Genomic DNA, 15,553 nt, shown 5'->3' on the forward strand with positions numbered 1-15,553 from the left:
CGTCTTGGTTGGGCCTCTCTCCTGGAGAAGCTCAGTCAGACCCAGTGGTGACATGTGGCAAGACGCTCCTCGGGGCGCGTATTGCTTGGGCCTCTCTCCTGGATGCCCTCTGTCAGACCGAGTGTTCACATGTGGCAAGACTCTGCTCGGGGCGCGTCTTGCTTGGGCTTCTCTCGTGGAGGCCCTCAGTCAGATCCAGTGTTGACATGTGTCAAGACGATCCTCGGGGCGTGTCTTGGTTGGGCCTCTCTCATGGAGGCACTCAGTCAGACCCAGTGCTGACATGTGGCAAGACGCTCCTCGGGGCGCGTCTTGCTTGGACCTCTCTCCCTGAGGCGCTCAGTCAGACCCAGTGTTGACATTTGGCAAGACACTCCTCGGGGCGCGTCTTGCTTGGGCCTCTCTCATGGAGGCCCTCTGTCAGACCCAGTGTTGACATGTGTCAAGACGCTCCTCGGGGGGCGTCTTGCTTTGGCCTCTCTCCTGGAGGCGCTCAGTCAGACCGAGTGCTGACATGTGGCAAGAAGCTCCTCGGGGCGCGTCTTGCTTGGGCTTCTCTCCCGGAGGCCCTCAGTAAGAACCATTGTTGACATGTGGCAGGACGCTCCTCGGGGCGCGTCTTGCTTGGGCCTCTCTCCAGAAGGCCCTCAATCAGACCCAGTGTTGACACGTGGCAAGACGCATCTCGGGGCGCGTCTTGCTTGGGCCTCTCTCCTGGAGGCGCTCAGTCAGACACAGTGGTGACATGTGGCATGACACTCCTCGGGGCGCGTCTTGCTTGGGCCTCTCTCGTGGAGGCCCTCTGTCAGACCCAGTGTTGACATGTGTCAAGACGCTCCTCGGGGCGCGTCTTGCTTGGGCTTCTCTCCTGGAGGCCCTAAGTCAGACCCATTGTTGACATGTGGCAAGACGCTCCTCGGGGCGCGTCTTGCTTGAGCTTCTCTCCTGGAGGCGCTCAGACAGACCCAGTGTTGACATGTGACAAGACACTCCTCGGGGCACGTCTTGCTTGGGCCTCTCTCCTGGAGGCGCTCAGTCAGAACCAGAGGTGACATGTGGCAAGACGCTCCTCGGGGCGCGTCTTGCTTGGGCCTTTCTCCTGGAGGCCCTCTGTCAGACCCAGTGTTGACATGTGGCAAGACGCTCCTCCGGGCGCATCTTGCTTGGGCCTCTCTCCTGGAGGCCCTCAGTCAGACCCATTGTTGACATGTGGCAAGACGCTCCTCGGGGCGCGTCTTGCTTGGGCCTCTCTCCTGGAGGCGCTCAGTCAGACCCAGTGGTGACACGTGGAAAGACGCTCCTCAGGGTGCGTCTTGCTTGGGCCTCTCTCCTGGAGGCGCTCAGTCAGACCCAGTGTTGACACGTGGCAAGACGCTCCTCGGGGCGCGTCTTGCTTGGGCGTCTCTCATGGAGGCGCTCAGTCAGACCCAGTGTTGGCATGTGGCAAGACACTCCTCGGGGCGCGTCTTGGTTGGGCCTCTCTCCTGGAGGCGCTAATTCAGACCCAGTGGTGACATGTGGCAAGACGCTCCTCGGGGCGAGTATTGCTTGGGCCTCTCTCCTGAATGCCCTCTTTCAGACCGAGTGTTGACATGTGGCAAGACTCTCCTTGGGGCGCGTCTTGCTTGGGCTTCTCTCATGGAGGCCCTCAGTCCGACCCAGTGTTGACATGTGTCAAGACGCTCCTCGGGGCGTGTCTTGCTTGGGCTTCTCTCCTGGAGGCCCTCAGTCAGACCCATTGTTGACATGTGGCAAGACGCTCCTCGGGGCACGTCTTGCTTGGGCCTCTCTCCTGGAGGCGCTCAGTCAGACCGAGTAGTGACATGTGGCAAGACGCACCTCGGGGCGCGTCTTGCTTGGACCTCTCTCCTGGAGGCGCTCAGTTAGACCGAGTAGTGACATGTGGCAAGACGCTCCTCGGGGCGCGTCTTGCTTGGGCCTCTCTCCTGGAGGCGCTCAGTCAGACCGAGTGCTGACATAAGGCAAGACGCTCCTCGGGGCGCGTCTTGCTGGGGCCTCTCTCCTGGAGGAGCTCAGTCAGACCCAGTGGTGAAACATGGCAAGACGCTCCTCGGGGCGCGTCTTGCTTGGGCCTCTCTCCTGGAGGCGCTAAGTCAGACCTAGTGTTGACACGTGGCAAGACGCTCCTCGGGGCGCGTCTTGCTTGGGCCTCTCTCCTGGAGGCGCTCAGTCAGACACAGTGTTGACATGTGGCAAGACACTCCTCGGGGCGCGTCTTGCTTGGGCTTCTCTCATGGAGGCCCTCAGTAAGACCCATTGTTGACATGTGGAAAGAAGCTCCTCGGGGCGCGTCTTGCTTTGGCTTCTCTCCTGGAGGCCCTCAGTCAGACCCATTGTTGACATGTGGCAAGACGCTCCTCGGGGCGCGTCTTGCTGGGGCTTCTCTCATGGAGGCACTCAGTCAGACCCAGTGTTGAAATGTGGCAAGACGCTCCTCGGGGCGCGTGTTGCTTGGACCTCTCTCCTGGAGGCGCTCAGTCAGACTGAGTAGTGACATGTGGCAAGACGCTCCTCGGGGCGCGTCTTGCTTGGGCCTCTCTCCTGGAGGCGCTCAATTAGACCCAGTGTTGACATGTGGCAAGACGCTCCTCGGGGCGCTTCTTGTTTTGGCCTCTCTCCTGGAGGCGCTCAGTCAGACCGAGTGCTGACATGTGGCAAGACGCTCCTCGGGGCGCGTCTTGCTGGGGCCTCTCTCCTGGAGGCGCTCAGTCAGACCCAGTGTTGACATGTGTCAAGATGCTCCTCGGGCGTTTCTTGCTTGCGCCTCTCTCCTGGAGGAGCTCAGTCAGACCCAGAGGTGACATGTGGCAAGACGCTCCTCGGGCTTCTCTCCTGGAGGCCCTCAGTCAGACCCAGTGTTGACATGTGGCAAGACGCTCCTCGGGGCGCGTCTTGCTTGGGCCTCTCTCCTGGAGGCCCTCAGTCAGACCCATTGTTGACATGTGGCAAGACGCTCCTCGGGGCACGTCTTGCTTGGGCCTCTCTCCTGGAGGCGCTCAGTCAGACCGAGTAGTGACATGTGGCAAGACGCTCCTCGGGGCGCGTCTTGCTTGGGCCTCTCTCCAGAAGGCCCTCAATCAGACCCAGTGTTGACACGTGGCAAGACGCTCCTCGGGGCGCGTCTTACTTGGGCCTCTCTCCTGGAGGCGCTCAGTCAGACTGAGTAGTGACATGTGGCCTGACGCTCCTCGGGGCGCGTGTTGCTTGGGCCTCTCTCCTGGAGGCGCTCAGTCAGACCAAGTGGTGACATGTGGCAAGACACTCCTCGGGGCGCGTCTTGCTTGGGCCTCTCTCCTGGAGGCCCTCTGTCAGACCCAGTGTTCACATGTCTCAAGACGCTCCTCGGGGCGCGTCTTGCTTGGGCTTCTCTCCTGGAGGCCCTCAGTCATACCCATTGTTGACATGTGGCAAGACGCTCCTCGGAGCGCGTCTTGCTTTGGCCTCTCTCCTGGAGGCGCTCAGTCAGACCGAGTGCTGAGATGTGGAAAGACGCTCCTCGGGGCGCGTCTTGCTTGGGCTTCTCTCCTGGAGGCGCTCAGAAAGACCCAGTGTTGACATGTGACAAGACGCTCCTCGGGGCGCGTCTTGCTTGGGCCTCTCTCCTGGAGGCGCTCTGTCAGACCCAGTGGTGACATGTGGCAAGACACTCCTCGGGGCGCGTCTTGCTTGGGCCTCTCTCCTGGAGGCCCTCTGTCAGACCCAGTGTTGGCATGTGGCAAGACGCTCCTCAGGGCGCGTCTTGGTTGGGCCTCTCTCCTGGAGAAGCTCAGTCAGACCCAGTGGTGACATGTGGCAAGACGCTCCTCGGGGCGCGTATTGCTTGGGCCTTTCTCCTGGATGCCCTCTGTCAGACCGAGTGTTGACATGTGGCAAGACTCTGCTCGGGGCGCGTCTTGCTTGGGCTTCTCTCGTGGAGGCCGTCAGTCAGACCCAGTGTTGACATGTGTCAAGACGCTCCTCGGGGCGTGTCTTGGTTGGGCCTCTCTCCTGGAGGCGCTCAGTCAGACCCAGTGTTGACATGTGGCAAGACGCTCCTCGGGGCGCGTCTTGCTTGGGCTTCTCTCCTGGAGGTCCTCAGTCGACCCATTGTTGACATGTGGCAAGACGCTCCTCGGGGCACGTCTTGCTTGGGCCTCTCTCCTGGAGGCGCTCAAACAGACCGAGTAGTGACATGTGGCAAGACGCTCCTCGGGGCGCGTCTTGCTGGGGCTTCTCTCATGGAGGCACTCAGTCAGACCCAGTGTTGACATGTGGCAAGACGCTCCTCGGGGCGCTTCTTGCTTGGACCTCTCTCCCTGAGGCGCTCAGTCAGACCGAGTAGTGACATGTGGCAAGACGCTCCTCGGGGCGCGTCTTGCTTGGGCCTCTCTCCTGGAGGCCCTCAGTCAGACCCAGTGTTGACACGTCGCAAGACGCTCCTCGGGGCACGTCTTGCTTGGGCCTCTCTCCTGGAGGCCCTCAATCAGACCCAGTGTTGACACGTCGCAAGACGCTCCTCGGGGCGCGTCTTACTTGGGCCTCTCTCCTGGAGGCGCTCAGTCAGACTGAGTAGTGACATGTGGCCTGACGCTCCTCGGGGCATGTGTTGCTTGGGCCTCTCTCCTGGAGGATCTCAGTCAGACCAAGTGGTGACATGTGGCAAGACACTCCTCGGGGCGCGTCTTGCTTGGGCCTCTCTCCTGGAGGCCCTCTGTCAGACCCAGTGTTCACATGTCTCAAGACGCTCCTCGGGGCGCGTCTTGCTTGGGCTTCTCTCCTGGAGGCCCTCAGTCATACCCATTGTTGACATGTGGCAAGACGCTCCTCGGGGCGCGTCTTGCTTTGGCCTCTCTCCTGGAGGCGCTCAGTCAGACCGAGTGCTGAGATGTGGAAAGACGCTCCTCGCGGCGCGTCTTGCTTGGGCTTCTCTCCTGGAGGCGCTCAGAAAAGACCCAGTGTTGACATGTGGCAAGACGCTCCTCGGGGCGCGTCTTGCTTGGGCTTCTCTCCTGGAGGTCCTCAGTCGACCCATTGTTGACATGTGGCAAGACGCTCCTCGTGGCACGTCTTGCTTGGGCCTCTCTCCTGGAGGCGCTCAAACAGACCGAGTAGTGACATGTGGCAAGACGCTCCTCGGGGCGCGTCTTGCTGGGGCTTCTCTCATGGAGGATCTCAGTCAGACCCAGTGTTGACATGTGGCAAGACGCTCCTCGGGGCGCTTCTTGCTTGGACCTCTCTCCCTGAGGCGCTCAGTCAGACCGAGTAGTGACATGTGGCAAGACGCTCCTCGGGGCGCGTCTTGCTTGGGCCTCTCTCCTGGAGGCCCTCAGTCAGACCCAGTGTTGACACGTCGCAAGACGCTCCTCGGGGCACGTCTTGCTTGGGCCTCTCTCCTGGAGGCCCTCAATCAGACCCAGTGTTGACACGTCGCAAGACACTCCTCGGGGCGCGTCTTACTTGGGCCTCTCTCCTGGAGGCGCTCAGTCAGACTGAGTAGTGACATGTGGCCTGACGCTCCTCGGGGCGCGTGTTGCTTGGGCCTCTCTCCTGGAGGATCTCAGTCAGACCAAGTGGTGACATGTGGCAAGACACTCCTCGGGGCGCGTCTTGCTTGGGCCTCTCTCCTGGAGGCCCTCTGTCAGACCCAGTGTTCACATGTCTCAAGACGCTCCTCGGGGCGCGTCTTGCTTGGGCTTCTCTCCTGGAGGCCCTCAGTCATACCCATTGTTGACATGTGGCAAGACGCTCCTCGGGGCGCGTCTTGCTTTGGCCTCTCTCCTGGAGGCGCTCAGTCAGACCGAGTGCTGAGATGTGGAAAGACGCTCCTCGGGGCGCGTCTTGCTTGGGCTTCTCTCCTGGAGGCGCTCAGAAAGACCCAGTGTTGACATGTGACAAGACGCTCCTCGGGGCGCGTCTTGCTTGGGCCTCTCTCCTGGAGGCGCTCAGTCAGACCCAGTGGTGACATGTGGCAAGACACTCCTCGGGGCGCGTCTTGCTTGGGCCTCTCTCCTGGAGGCCCTCTGTCAGACCCAGTGATGGCATGTGGCAAGACGCTCCTCAGGGCGCGTCTTGGTTGGGCCTCTCTCCTGGAGAAGCTCAGTCAGACCCAGTGGTGACATGTGGCAAGACGCTCCTCGGGGCGCGTATTGCTTGGGCCTCTCTCCTGGATGCCCTCTGTCAGACCGAGTGTTGACATGTGGCAAGACTCTGCTCGGGGCGCGTCTTGCTTGGGCTTCTCTCGTGGAGGCCGTCAGTCAGACCCAGTGTTGACATGTGTCAAGACGCTCCTCGGGGCGTGTCTTGGTTGGGCCTCTCTCCTGGAGGCGCTCAGTCAGACCCAGTGTTGACATGTGGCAAGACGCTCCTCGGGGCGCGTCTTGCTTGGGCTTCTCTCCTGGAGGTGCTCAGTCAGACCCAGTGTTGACATGTGGCAAGACGCTCCTCGGGGCACGTCTTGCTTGGGCCTCTCTCCTGGAGGCGCTCAGTCAGACCCAGAGGAGACATGTGTCAAGACCCTCCTCGGGGCGCGTCTTGCTTGGGCCTCTCTCCTGGAGGCGCTCAGTCAGACCGAGTGCTGACATGTTGCAAGACGCTCCTCGGGGTGCGTCTTGCTTGGGCCTCTCTCCTGGAGGCGCTCAGTCAGACCGAGTGCTGACATGTGGCAAGACGCTCCTCGGGGCGCGTCTTGCTTGGGCTTCTCTCCTGGAGACCCTCAGTCAGACCCAGTGTTGACATGTGGCAAGACGCTCCTCGGGGCGCGTCTTATTTGGGCCACTCTCCTGGAGGCCCTCAGTCAGACCCAGTGTTGACATGTGGCAAGACTGTCCTCGGGGCGCGTCTTGCTTGGGCTTCTCTCCTGGAGGCCCTCAGTGAGACCCATTGTTGACATGTGGCAAGACGCTCCTCGGGGCACGTCTTGCTTGGGCCTCTCTCCAGAAGGCCCTCAATCAGACCCAGTGTTGACACGTGGCAAGACGCTCCTCGGGGCGCGTCTTACTTGGGCCTCTCTCCTGGAGGCGCTCAGTCAGACTGAGTAGTTACATGTGGCCTGACGCTCCTCGGGGCGCGTGTTGCTTGGGCCTCTCTCCTGGAGGCGCTCAGTCAGACCAAGTGGTGACATGTGGCAAGACACTCCTCGGGGCGCGTCTTGCTTGGGCCTCTCTCCTGGAGGCCCTCTGTCAGACCCAGTGTTGACATGTGTCAAGACGCTCCTCGGGCGCGTCTTGCTTGGGCTTCTCTTCTGGAGGCCCTCAGTCATACCCATTGTTGACACGTGGCAAGACGCTCCTCGGGGCGCGTCTTACTTGGGCCTCTCTCCTGGAGGCGCTCAGTCAGACTGAGTAGTGACATGTGGCCTGACGCGCCTCGGGGCGCGTGTTGCTTGGGCTTCTCTCCTGGAGGCGCTCAGTCAGACCGAGTGCTGACATGTGGAAAGACGCTCCTTGGGGCGCGTCTTGGTTGGGCCTCTCTCCTGGAGAAGCTCAGTCAGACCCAGTGGTGACATGTGGCAAGACGCTCCTCGGGGCGCGTATTGCTTGGGCCTCTCTCCTGGATGCCCTCTGTCAGACCGAGTGTTGACATGTGGCAAGACACTGCTCGGGGCGCGTCTTGCTTGGGCTTCTCTCGTGGAGGCCCTTAGTCAGACCCAGTGTTGACATGTGTCAAGACGATCCTCGGGGCGTGTCTTGGTTGGGCCTCTCTCATGGAGGCACTCAGTCAGACCCAGTGTTGACATGTGTCAAGACGCTCCTCGGGGCGCGTCTTGCTTTGGCCTCTCTCCTGGAGGCGCTCAGTCAGTCCGAGTGCTGACATGTTGCAACACGCTCCTCCGGGCGTGTCTTGCTTGGGCCTCTCTCCTGGAGGCGCTCAGTCAGACCCAGTTTTCACATGTGGCAAGACGCATCTCGGGGCGCGTCTTGCTTGGGCCTCTCTCCTGGAGGCGCTCAGTCAGACACAGTGGTGACATGTGGCATGACACTCCTCGGGGCGCGTCTTGCTTGGGCCTCTCTCGTGGAGGCCCTCTGTCGGACCCAGTGTTGACATGTGTCAAGACGCTCCTCGGGGCGCGTCTTGCTTGGGCTTCTCTCCTGGAGGCCCTCAGTCAGACCCATTGTTGACATGTGGCAAGACGCTCCTCGGGGCGCGTCTTGCTTGGGCTTCTCTCCTGGAGGCGCTCAGACAGACCCAGTGTTGACATGTGACAAGACGCTCCTCGGGGAACGTCTTGCTTGGGCCTCTCTCCTGGAGGCGCTAATTCAGACCCAGTGGTGACATGTGGCAAGACGCTCCTCGGGGCGCGTATTGCTTGGGCCTCTCTCCTGAATGCCCTCTTTCAGACCGAGTGTTGACATGTGGCAAGACTCTCCTCGGGGCGCGTCTTGCTTGGGCTTCTCTCATGGAGGCCCTCAGTCCGACCCAGTGTTGACATGTGTCAAGACGCTCCTCGGGGCGTGTCTTGCTTGGGCTTCTCTCCTGGAGGCCCTCAGTCAGACCCATTGTTGACATGTGGCAAGATGCTCCTCGGGGCACGTCTTACCTGGGCCTCTCTCCTGGAGGCGCTCAGTCAGACCGAGTAGTGACATGTGGCAAGACGCACCTCGGGGCGCGTCTTGCTTGGACCTCCCTCCTGGAGGCGCTCAGTCAGACCGAGTTGTGACATTTTGCAAGACGCTCCTCGGGGCGCGTCTTGCTTGGACCTCTCTCCTGGAGGCGCTCAGTTAGACCGAGTAGTGACATGTGGCAAGACGCTCCTCGGGGCGCGTCTTGCTTGGGCCTCTCTCCTGGAGGCGCTCAGTCAGACCGAGTGCTGACATAAGGCAAGACGCTCCTCGGGGCGCGTCTTGCTGGGGCCTCTCTCCTGGAGGAGCTCAGTCAGACCCAGTGGTGACACGTGGCAAGACGCTCCTCGGGGCGCATCTTGCTTGGGCCTCTCTCCTGGAGGCGCTAAGTCAGACCCAGTGTTGACACGTGGCAAGACGCTCCTCGGGGCGCGTCTTGCTTGGGCCTCTCTCCTGGAGGCGCTCAGTCAGACACAGTGTTGACATGTGGCAAGACACTCCTCGGGGCGCGTCTTGCTTGGGCTTCTCTCATGGAGGCCCTCAGTAAGACCCATTGTTGACATGTGGAAAGAAGCTCCTCGGGGCGCGTCTTGCTTGGGCCTCTCTCCTGGAGGCGCTCAATTAGACCCAGTGTTGACATGTGGCAAGACGCTCCTCGGGGCGCGTCTTGCTTGGACTTCTCTCCTGGAGGCCCTCAGTCAGACCCATTGTTGACATGTGGCAAGACGCTCCTCGGGGCGCTTCTTGTTTGGGCCTCTCTCCTGGAGGCGCTCAGTCAGACCGAGTGCTGACATGTGGCAAGACGCTCCTCGGGGCGCGTCTTGCTGTGGCCTCTCTCCTGGAGGCGCTCAGTCAGACCCAGTGTTGACATGTGTCAAGACGCTCCTCGGGCGTTTCTTGCTTGCGCCTCTCTCCTGGAGGAGCTCAGTCAGACCCAGAGGTGACATGTGGCAAGAAGCTCCTCGGGCCTCTCTCCTGGAGGCGCTCAGTCACACCCAGTGTTGACATGTGGCAAGACGCTCCTCGGGGCGCGTCTTGCTTGGGCCTCTCTCCTGGAGGTGCTCAGTCAGACCCAGTGTTGACATGTGGCAAGACGCTCCTCGGGGCGCGTCTTGCTTGGGCTTCTCTCCTGGAGGCCCTCAGTAAGACCCATTGTTGACATGTGGCAAGACACTCCTCGGGGCGCATCTTGCTTGGGCTTCTCTTCTGGAGGCCCTCAGTCATACCCATTGTTGACACGTGGCAAGACGCTCCTCGGGGCGCGTCTTACTTGGGCCTCTCTCCTGGAGGCGCTCAGTCAGACTGAGTAGTGACATGTGGCCTGACGCGCCTCGGGGCGCGTGTTGCTTGGGCTTCTCTCCTGGAGGCGCTCAGTCAGACCGAGTGCTGACATGTGGAAAGACGCTCCTCGGGGCGCGTCTTGGTTGGGCCTCTCTCCTGGAGAAGCTCAGTCAGACCCAGTGGTGACATGTGGCAAGACGCTCCTCGGGGCGCGTATTGCTTGGGCCTCTCTCCTGGATGCCCTCTGTCAGACCGAGTGTTGACATGTGGCAAGACTCTGCTCGGGGCGCGTCTTGCTTGGGCTTCTCTCGTGGAGGCCCTTAGTCAGACCCAGTGTTGACATGTGTCAAGACGATCCTCGGGGCGTGTCTTGGTTGGGCCTCTCTCATGGAGGCACTCAGTCAGACCCAGTGTTGACATGTGGCAAGACGCTCCTCGGGGCGCGTCTTGCTTGGACCTCTCTCCCTGAGGCGCTCAGTCAGACCCAGTGTTGACATTTGGCAAGACACTCCTCGGGGCGCGGCTTGCTTGGGCCTCTCTCATGGAGGCCCTCTGTCAGACCCAGTGTTGACATGCGTCAAGACGCTCCTTGGGGGGCGTCTTGCTTTGGCCTCTCTCCTGGAGGCGCTCAGTCAGACCGAGTGCTGACATGTGGCAAGAAGCTCCTCGGGGCGCGTCTTGCTTGGGCTTCTCTCCCGGAGGCCCTCAGTAAGAACCATTGTTGACATGTGGCAAGACGCTCCTCGGGGCACGTCTTGCTTGGGCCTCTCTCCAGAAGGCCCTCAATCAGACCCAGTGTTGACACGTGGCAAGACGCTCCTCGGGGCGCGTCTTGCCTGGGCCTCTCTCCTGGAGGCGCTCAGTCAGACTGAGTAGTGACATGTGGCCTGACGCTCCTCGGGGCGCGTGTTGCTTGGACCTCTCTCCTGGAGGCGCTCAGTCAGACCAAGTGGTGACATATGGCAAGACACTCCTCGGGGTGCGTCTTGCTTGGGCCTCTCTCATGGAGGCCCTCTGTCAGACCCAGTGTTGACATGTTTCAAGACGCTCCTCGGGGCGCGTCTTGCTTTGGCCTCTCTCCTGGAGGCGCTCAGTCAGACCGAGTGCTGACATGTTGCAACACGCTCCTCCGGGCATGTCTTGCTTGGGCCTCTCTCCTGGAGGCGCTCAGTCAGACCCAGTTTTCACATGTGGCAAGACGCATCTCGGGGCGCGTCTTGCTTGGGCCTCTCTCCTGGAGGCGCTCAGTCAGACACAGTGGTGACATGTGGCATGACACTCCTCGGGGCGCGTCTTGCTTGGGCCTCTCTCGTGGAGGCCCTCTGTCAGACCCAGTGTTGACATGTGTCAAGACGCTCCTCGGGGCGCTTCTTGCTTGGGCTTCTCTCATGGAGGCCCTCAGTCCGACCCAGTGTTGACATGTGTCAAGACGCTCCTCGGGGCGTGTCTTGCTTGGGCTTCTCTCCTGGAGGCCCTCAGTCAGACCCATTGTTGACATGTGGCAAGATGCTCCTCGGGGCACGTCTTGCCTGGGCCTCTCTCCTGGAGGCGCTCAGTCAGACCGAGTAGTGACATGTGGCAAGACGCACCTCGGGGCGCGTCTTGCTTGGACCTCCCTCCTGGAGGCGCTCAGTCAGACCGAGTTGTGACATTTTGCAAGACGCTCCTCGGGGCGCGTCTTGCTTGGACCTCTCTCCTGGAGGCGCTCAGTTAGACCGAGTAGTGACATGTGGCAAGACGCTCCTCGGGGCGCGTCTTGCTTGGGCCTCTCTCCTGGAGGCGCTCAGTCAGACCGAGTGCTGACATAAGGCAAGACGCTCCTCGGGGCGCGTCTTGCTGGGGCCTCTCTCCTGGAGGAGCTCAGTCAGACCCAGTGGTGACACGTGGCAAGACGCTCCTCGGGGCGCATCTTGCTTGGGCCTCTCTCCTGGAGGCGCTAAGTCAGACCCAGTGTTGACACGTGGCAAGACGCTCCTCGGGGCGCGTCTTGCTTGGGCCTCTCTCCTGGAGGCGCTCAGTCAGACACAGTGTTGACATGTGGCAAGACACTCCTCGGGGCGCGTCTTGCTTGGGCTTCTCTCATGGAGGCCCTCAGTAAGACCCATTGTTGACATGTGGAAAGAAGCTCCTCGGGGCGCGTCTTGCTTGGGCCTCTCTCCTGGAGGCGCTCAATTAGACCCAGTGTTGACATGTGGCAAGACGCTCCTCGGGGCGCTTCTTGCTTGGGCCTCTCTCCTGGAGGCGCTCAGTCAGACCCAGTGTTGACATGTGTCAAGACGCTCCTCGGGCGTTTCTTGCTTGCGCCTCTCTCCTGGAGGAGCTCAGTCAGACCCAGAGGTGACATGTGGCAAGACGCTCCTCGGGCCTCTCTCCTGGAGGCGCTCAGTCACACCCAGTGTTGACATGTGGCAAGACGCTCCTCGGGGCGCGTCTTGCTTGGGCCTCTCTCCTGGAGGTGCTCAGTCAGACCCAGTGTTGACATGTGGCAAGACGCTCCTCGGGGCGCGTCTTGCTTGGGCTTCTCTCCTGGAGGCCCTCAGTAAGACCCATTGTTGACATGTGGCAAGACACTCCTCGGGGCGCATCTTGCTTGGGCCTCTCTCCTGGAGGCGCTCAGTCAGACCGAGAGTTGACATGTGGCAAGACGCTCCTCGGGGCGCGTCTTGCTTGGGCTTCTCTCCTGGAGGCCCTCAGTCAGACCCATTGTTGACATGTGGCAAGACTCTCCTCGGGGCACGTCTTGCTTGGGCCTCTCTCCTGGAGGCGCTCAGTCAGACCGAGTGCTGACATGTGGCAAGAAGCTCCTCAGGGCGCGTCTTGCTTGGGCTTCTCTCCCGGAGGCCCTCAGTAAGAACCATTGTTGACATGTGGCAAGACGCTCCTCGGGGCGCGTCTTGCTTGGGCCTCTCTCCTGGAGGCCCTCAGTCAGACCCATTGTTGACATGTGGCAAGACGCTCTTCGGGGCACGTCTTGCTTGGGCCTCTCTCCTGGAGGCGCTCAGTCAGACCGAGTAGTGACATGTGGCAAGACGCTCCTCGGGGCGCGTCTTGCTTGGGCCTCTCTCCAGAAGGCCCTCAATCAGACCCAGTGTTGACACGTGGCAAGACGCTCCTCGGGGCGCGTCTTACTTGGGCCTCTCTCCTGGAGGCGCTCAGTCAGACTGAGTAGTGACATGTGGCCTGACGCTCCTCGGGGCGCGTGTTGCTTGGGCCTCTCTCCTGGAGGCGCTCAGTCAGACCAAGTGGTGACATGTGGCAAGACACTCCTCGGGGCGCGTCTTGCTTGGGCCTCTCTCCTGGAGGCCCTCTGTCAGACCCAGTGTTCACATGTCTCAAGACGCTCCTCGGGGCGCGTCTTGCTTGGGCTACTCTCCTGGAGGCCCTCAGTCATACCCATTGTTGACATGTGGCAAGACGCTCCTCGGGGCGCGTCTTGCTTGGGCCTCTCTCCTGGAGGCCCTCTTTCAGACCCAGTGTTGACATGTGTCAAGATGCTCCTCTGGGCGCGTCTTGCTTGGGCTTCTCTCCTGGAGGCCCTCAGTCAGACCCAGTCGTTGACATGTGGCAAGACGCTCCTCCGGGCGCATCTTGCTTGGGCCTCTCTCCTGGAGGCCCTGAGTCAGACCCATTGTTGACATGTGGCAAGACGCTCCTCGGGGCGCGTCTTTCTTGGGCCTCTCTCCTGGAGGCGCTCAGTCAGACCGAGTGCTGACATAAGGCAAGACGCTCCTCGGGGCGCGTCTTGCTTGGGCCTCTCTCCTGGAGGCGCTCAGTCAGACTGAGTAGTGACATGTGGCCTGACGCTCCTCGGGGCACGTCTTGCTTGGGCCTCTCTCCTGGAGGCGCTCAGTCAGACCCAGTGCTGACATGTGGCAAGACGCTCCTCGGGGCGCGTCTTGCTTGGGCCTCTCTCCTGGAGGCGCTCAGTCAGACTGAGTAGTGACATGTGGCCTGACGCTCCTCGGGGCACGTCTTGCTTGGGCCTCTCCCCTGGAGGCGCTCAGTCAGACCCAGTGGTGACATGTGGCATGAAAATCCTCGGGGCGCGTCTTGCTTGGGCCTCTCTCGTGGAGGCCCTCTGTCAGACCCAGTGTTGACATGTGTCAAGACGCTCCTCGGGGCGCGTCTTGCTTGGGCTTCTCTCCTGGAGGCCCTCAGTCAGACCCATTGTTGACATGTTGCAAGACGCTCCTCGGGGCGCTTCTTGCTTGGGCTTCTCTCCTGGAGGCGCTCAGACAGACCCAGTGTTGACATGTGACAAGACGCTCGGGGCGCGTCTTGCTTGGGCCTCTCTCCTGGAGGCGCTCAGTCAGACCCAGTGTTGACATGTGGCAAGACGCTCCTCGGGGCGCGTCTTGCTTGGGCTTCTCTCCTGGAGACCCTCAGTCAGACCCATTGTTGACATGTGGAAAGATGCTCCCCGGGGCACGTCTTGCTGGGGCTTCTCTCATGGAGGCACTCAGTCAGACCTATTGTTGGCATGTGGCAAGACGCTCCTCGGGGCGCGTCTTGCTTGGACCTCTCTCCCTGAGGCGCTCAAACAGACCGAGTAGTGACATGTGGCAAGACGCTCCTCGGGGCGCGTCTTGCTGGGGCTTCTCTCATGGAGGCACTCAGTCAGTCCTATTGTTGGCATGTGGCAAGACGCTCCTCGGGGCGCGTCTTGCTTGGACCTCTCTCCCTGAGGCGCTCAATCAGACTGAGTAGTGACATGTGGCCTGACGCTCCTCGGGGCACGTGTTGCTTGGGCCTCTCTCCTGGAGGCGCTCAGTCAGACCAAGTGGTGACATGTGGCAAGACACTCCTCGGGGCGCGTCTTGCTTGGGCCTCTCTCATGGAGGCCCTCTGTCAGACCCAGTGATGAAATGTGTCAAGACGCTCCTCGGGGCGCGTCTTGCTTTGGCCTCTCTCCTGGAGGCGCTCAGTCAGACCGAGTGCTGACATGTGGCAAGAAGCTCCTCGGGGCGCGTCTTGCTTGGGCTTCTCTCCTGGAGGCCCTCAGTAAGACCCATTGTTGACATGTGGCAAGACACTCCTCGGGGCGCGTCTTGCTTGGGCCTCTCTCCTGGAGGCGCTCAGTCAGACTGAGTAGTGACATGTGGCCAGACGCTCCTCGGGGCGCGTGTTGCTTGGGCCTCTCTCCTGGAGGCGCTCAGTCAGACCAAGTGGTGACATGTGGCAAGACACTCCTCGGGGCGCGTCTTGCTTGGGCCTCTCTCCTGGAGGCCCTCTGTCGGACCCAGTGTTGACATGTGTCAAGACGCTCCTCGGGGCGCGTCTTGCTTGGGCTTCTCTCCTGGAGGCCCTCAGTCAGACCCATTGTTGACATGTGGCAAGACGCTCCTCGGGGCGCGTCTTGCTTGGGCCTCTCTCCTGGAGGCGCTCAGTCAGACCGAGTGCTGACATGTGGCAAGACGCTCCTTGGGCCGCGTGTTGCTTGGGCTTCTCTCCTGGAGGCCCTCAGTCAGACCAAGTGGTGACATGTGGCAAGACACTCCTCGGGGCGCGTCTTGCTTCGGCCTCTCTCCTGGAGGCCCTCTGTCAGACCCATTGTTGACATGTGGCAAGACGCTCCTCGGGGCGCGTCTTGCTTGGGCCTCTCTCCTGGAGGCACTCAGTCAGACCGAGTGCTGACATGTGGCAAGACGCTCCTCGGGGCGCGTCTTGCTTGGGCTTCTCTCCTGGAGGCGCTCAGAAAGACCCAGTGTTTACAT

The sequence above is a fragment of the Nothobranchius furzeri genome, chromosome 8, assembly GCF_043380555.1.
Source record: "Nothobranchius furzeri strain GRZ-AD chromosome 8, NfurGRZ-RIMD1, whole genome shotgun sequence".
NCBI lineage: Eukaryota > Metazoa > Chordata > Actinopteri > Cyprinodontiformes > Nothobranchiidae > Nothobranchius > Nothobranchius furzeri.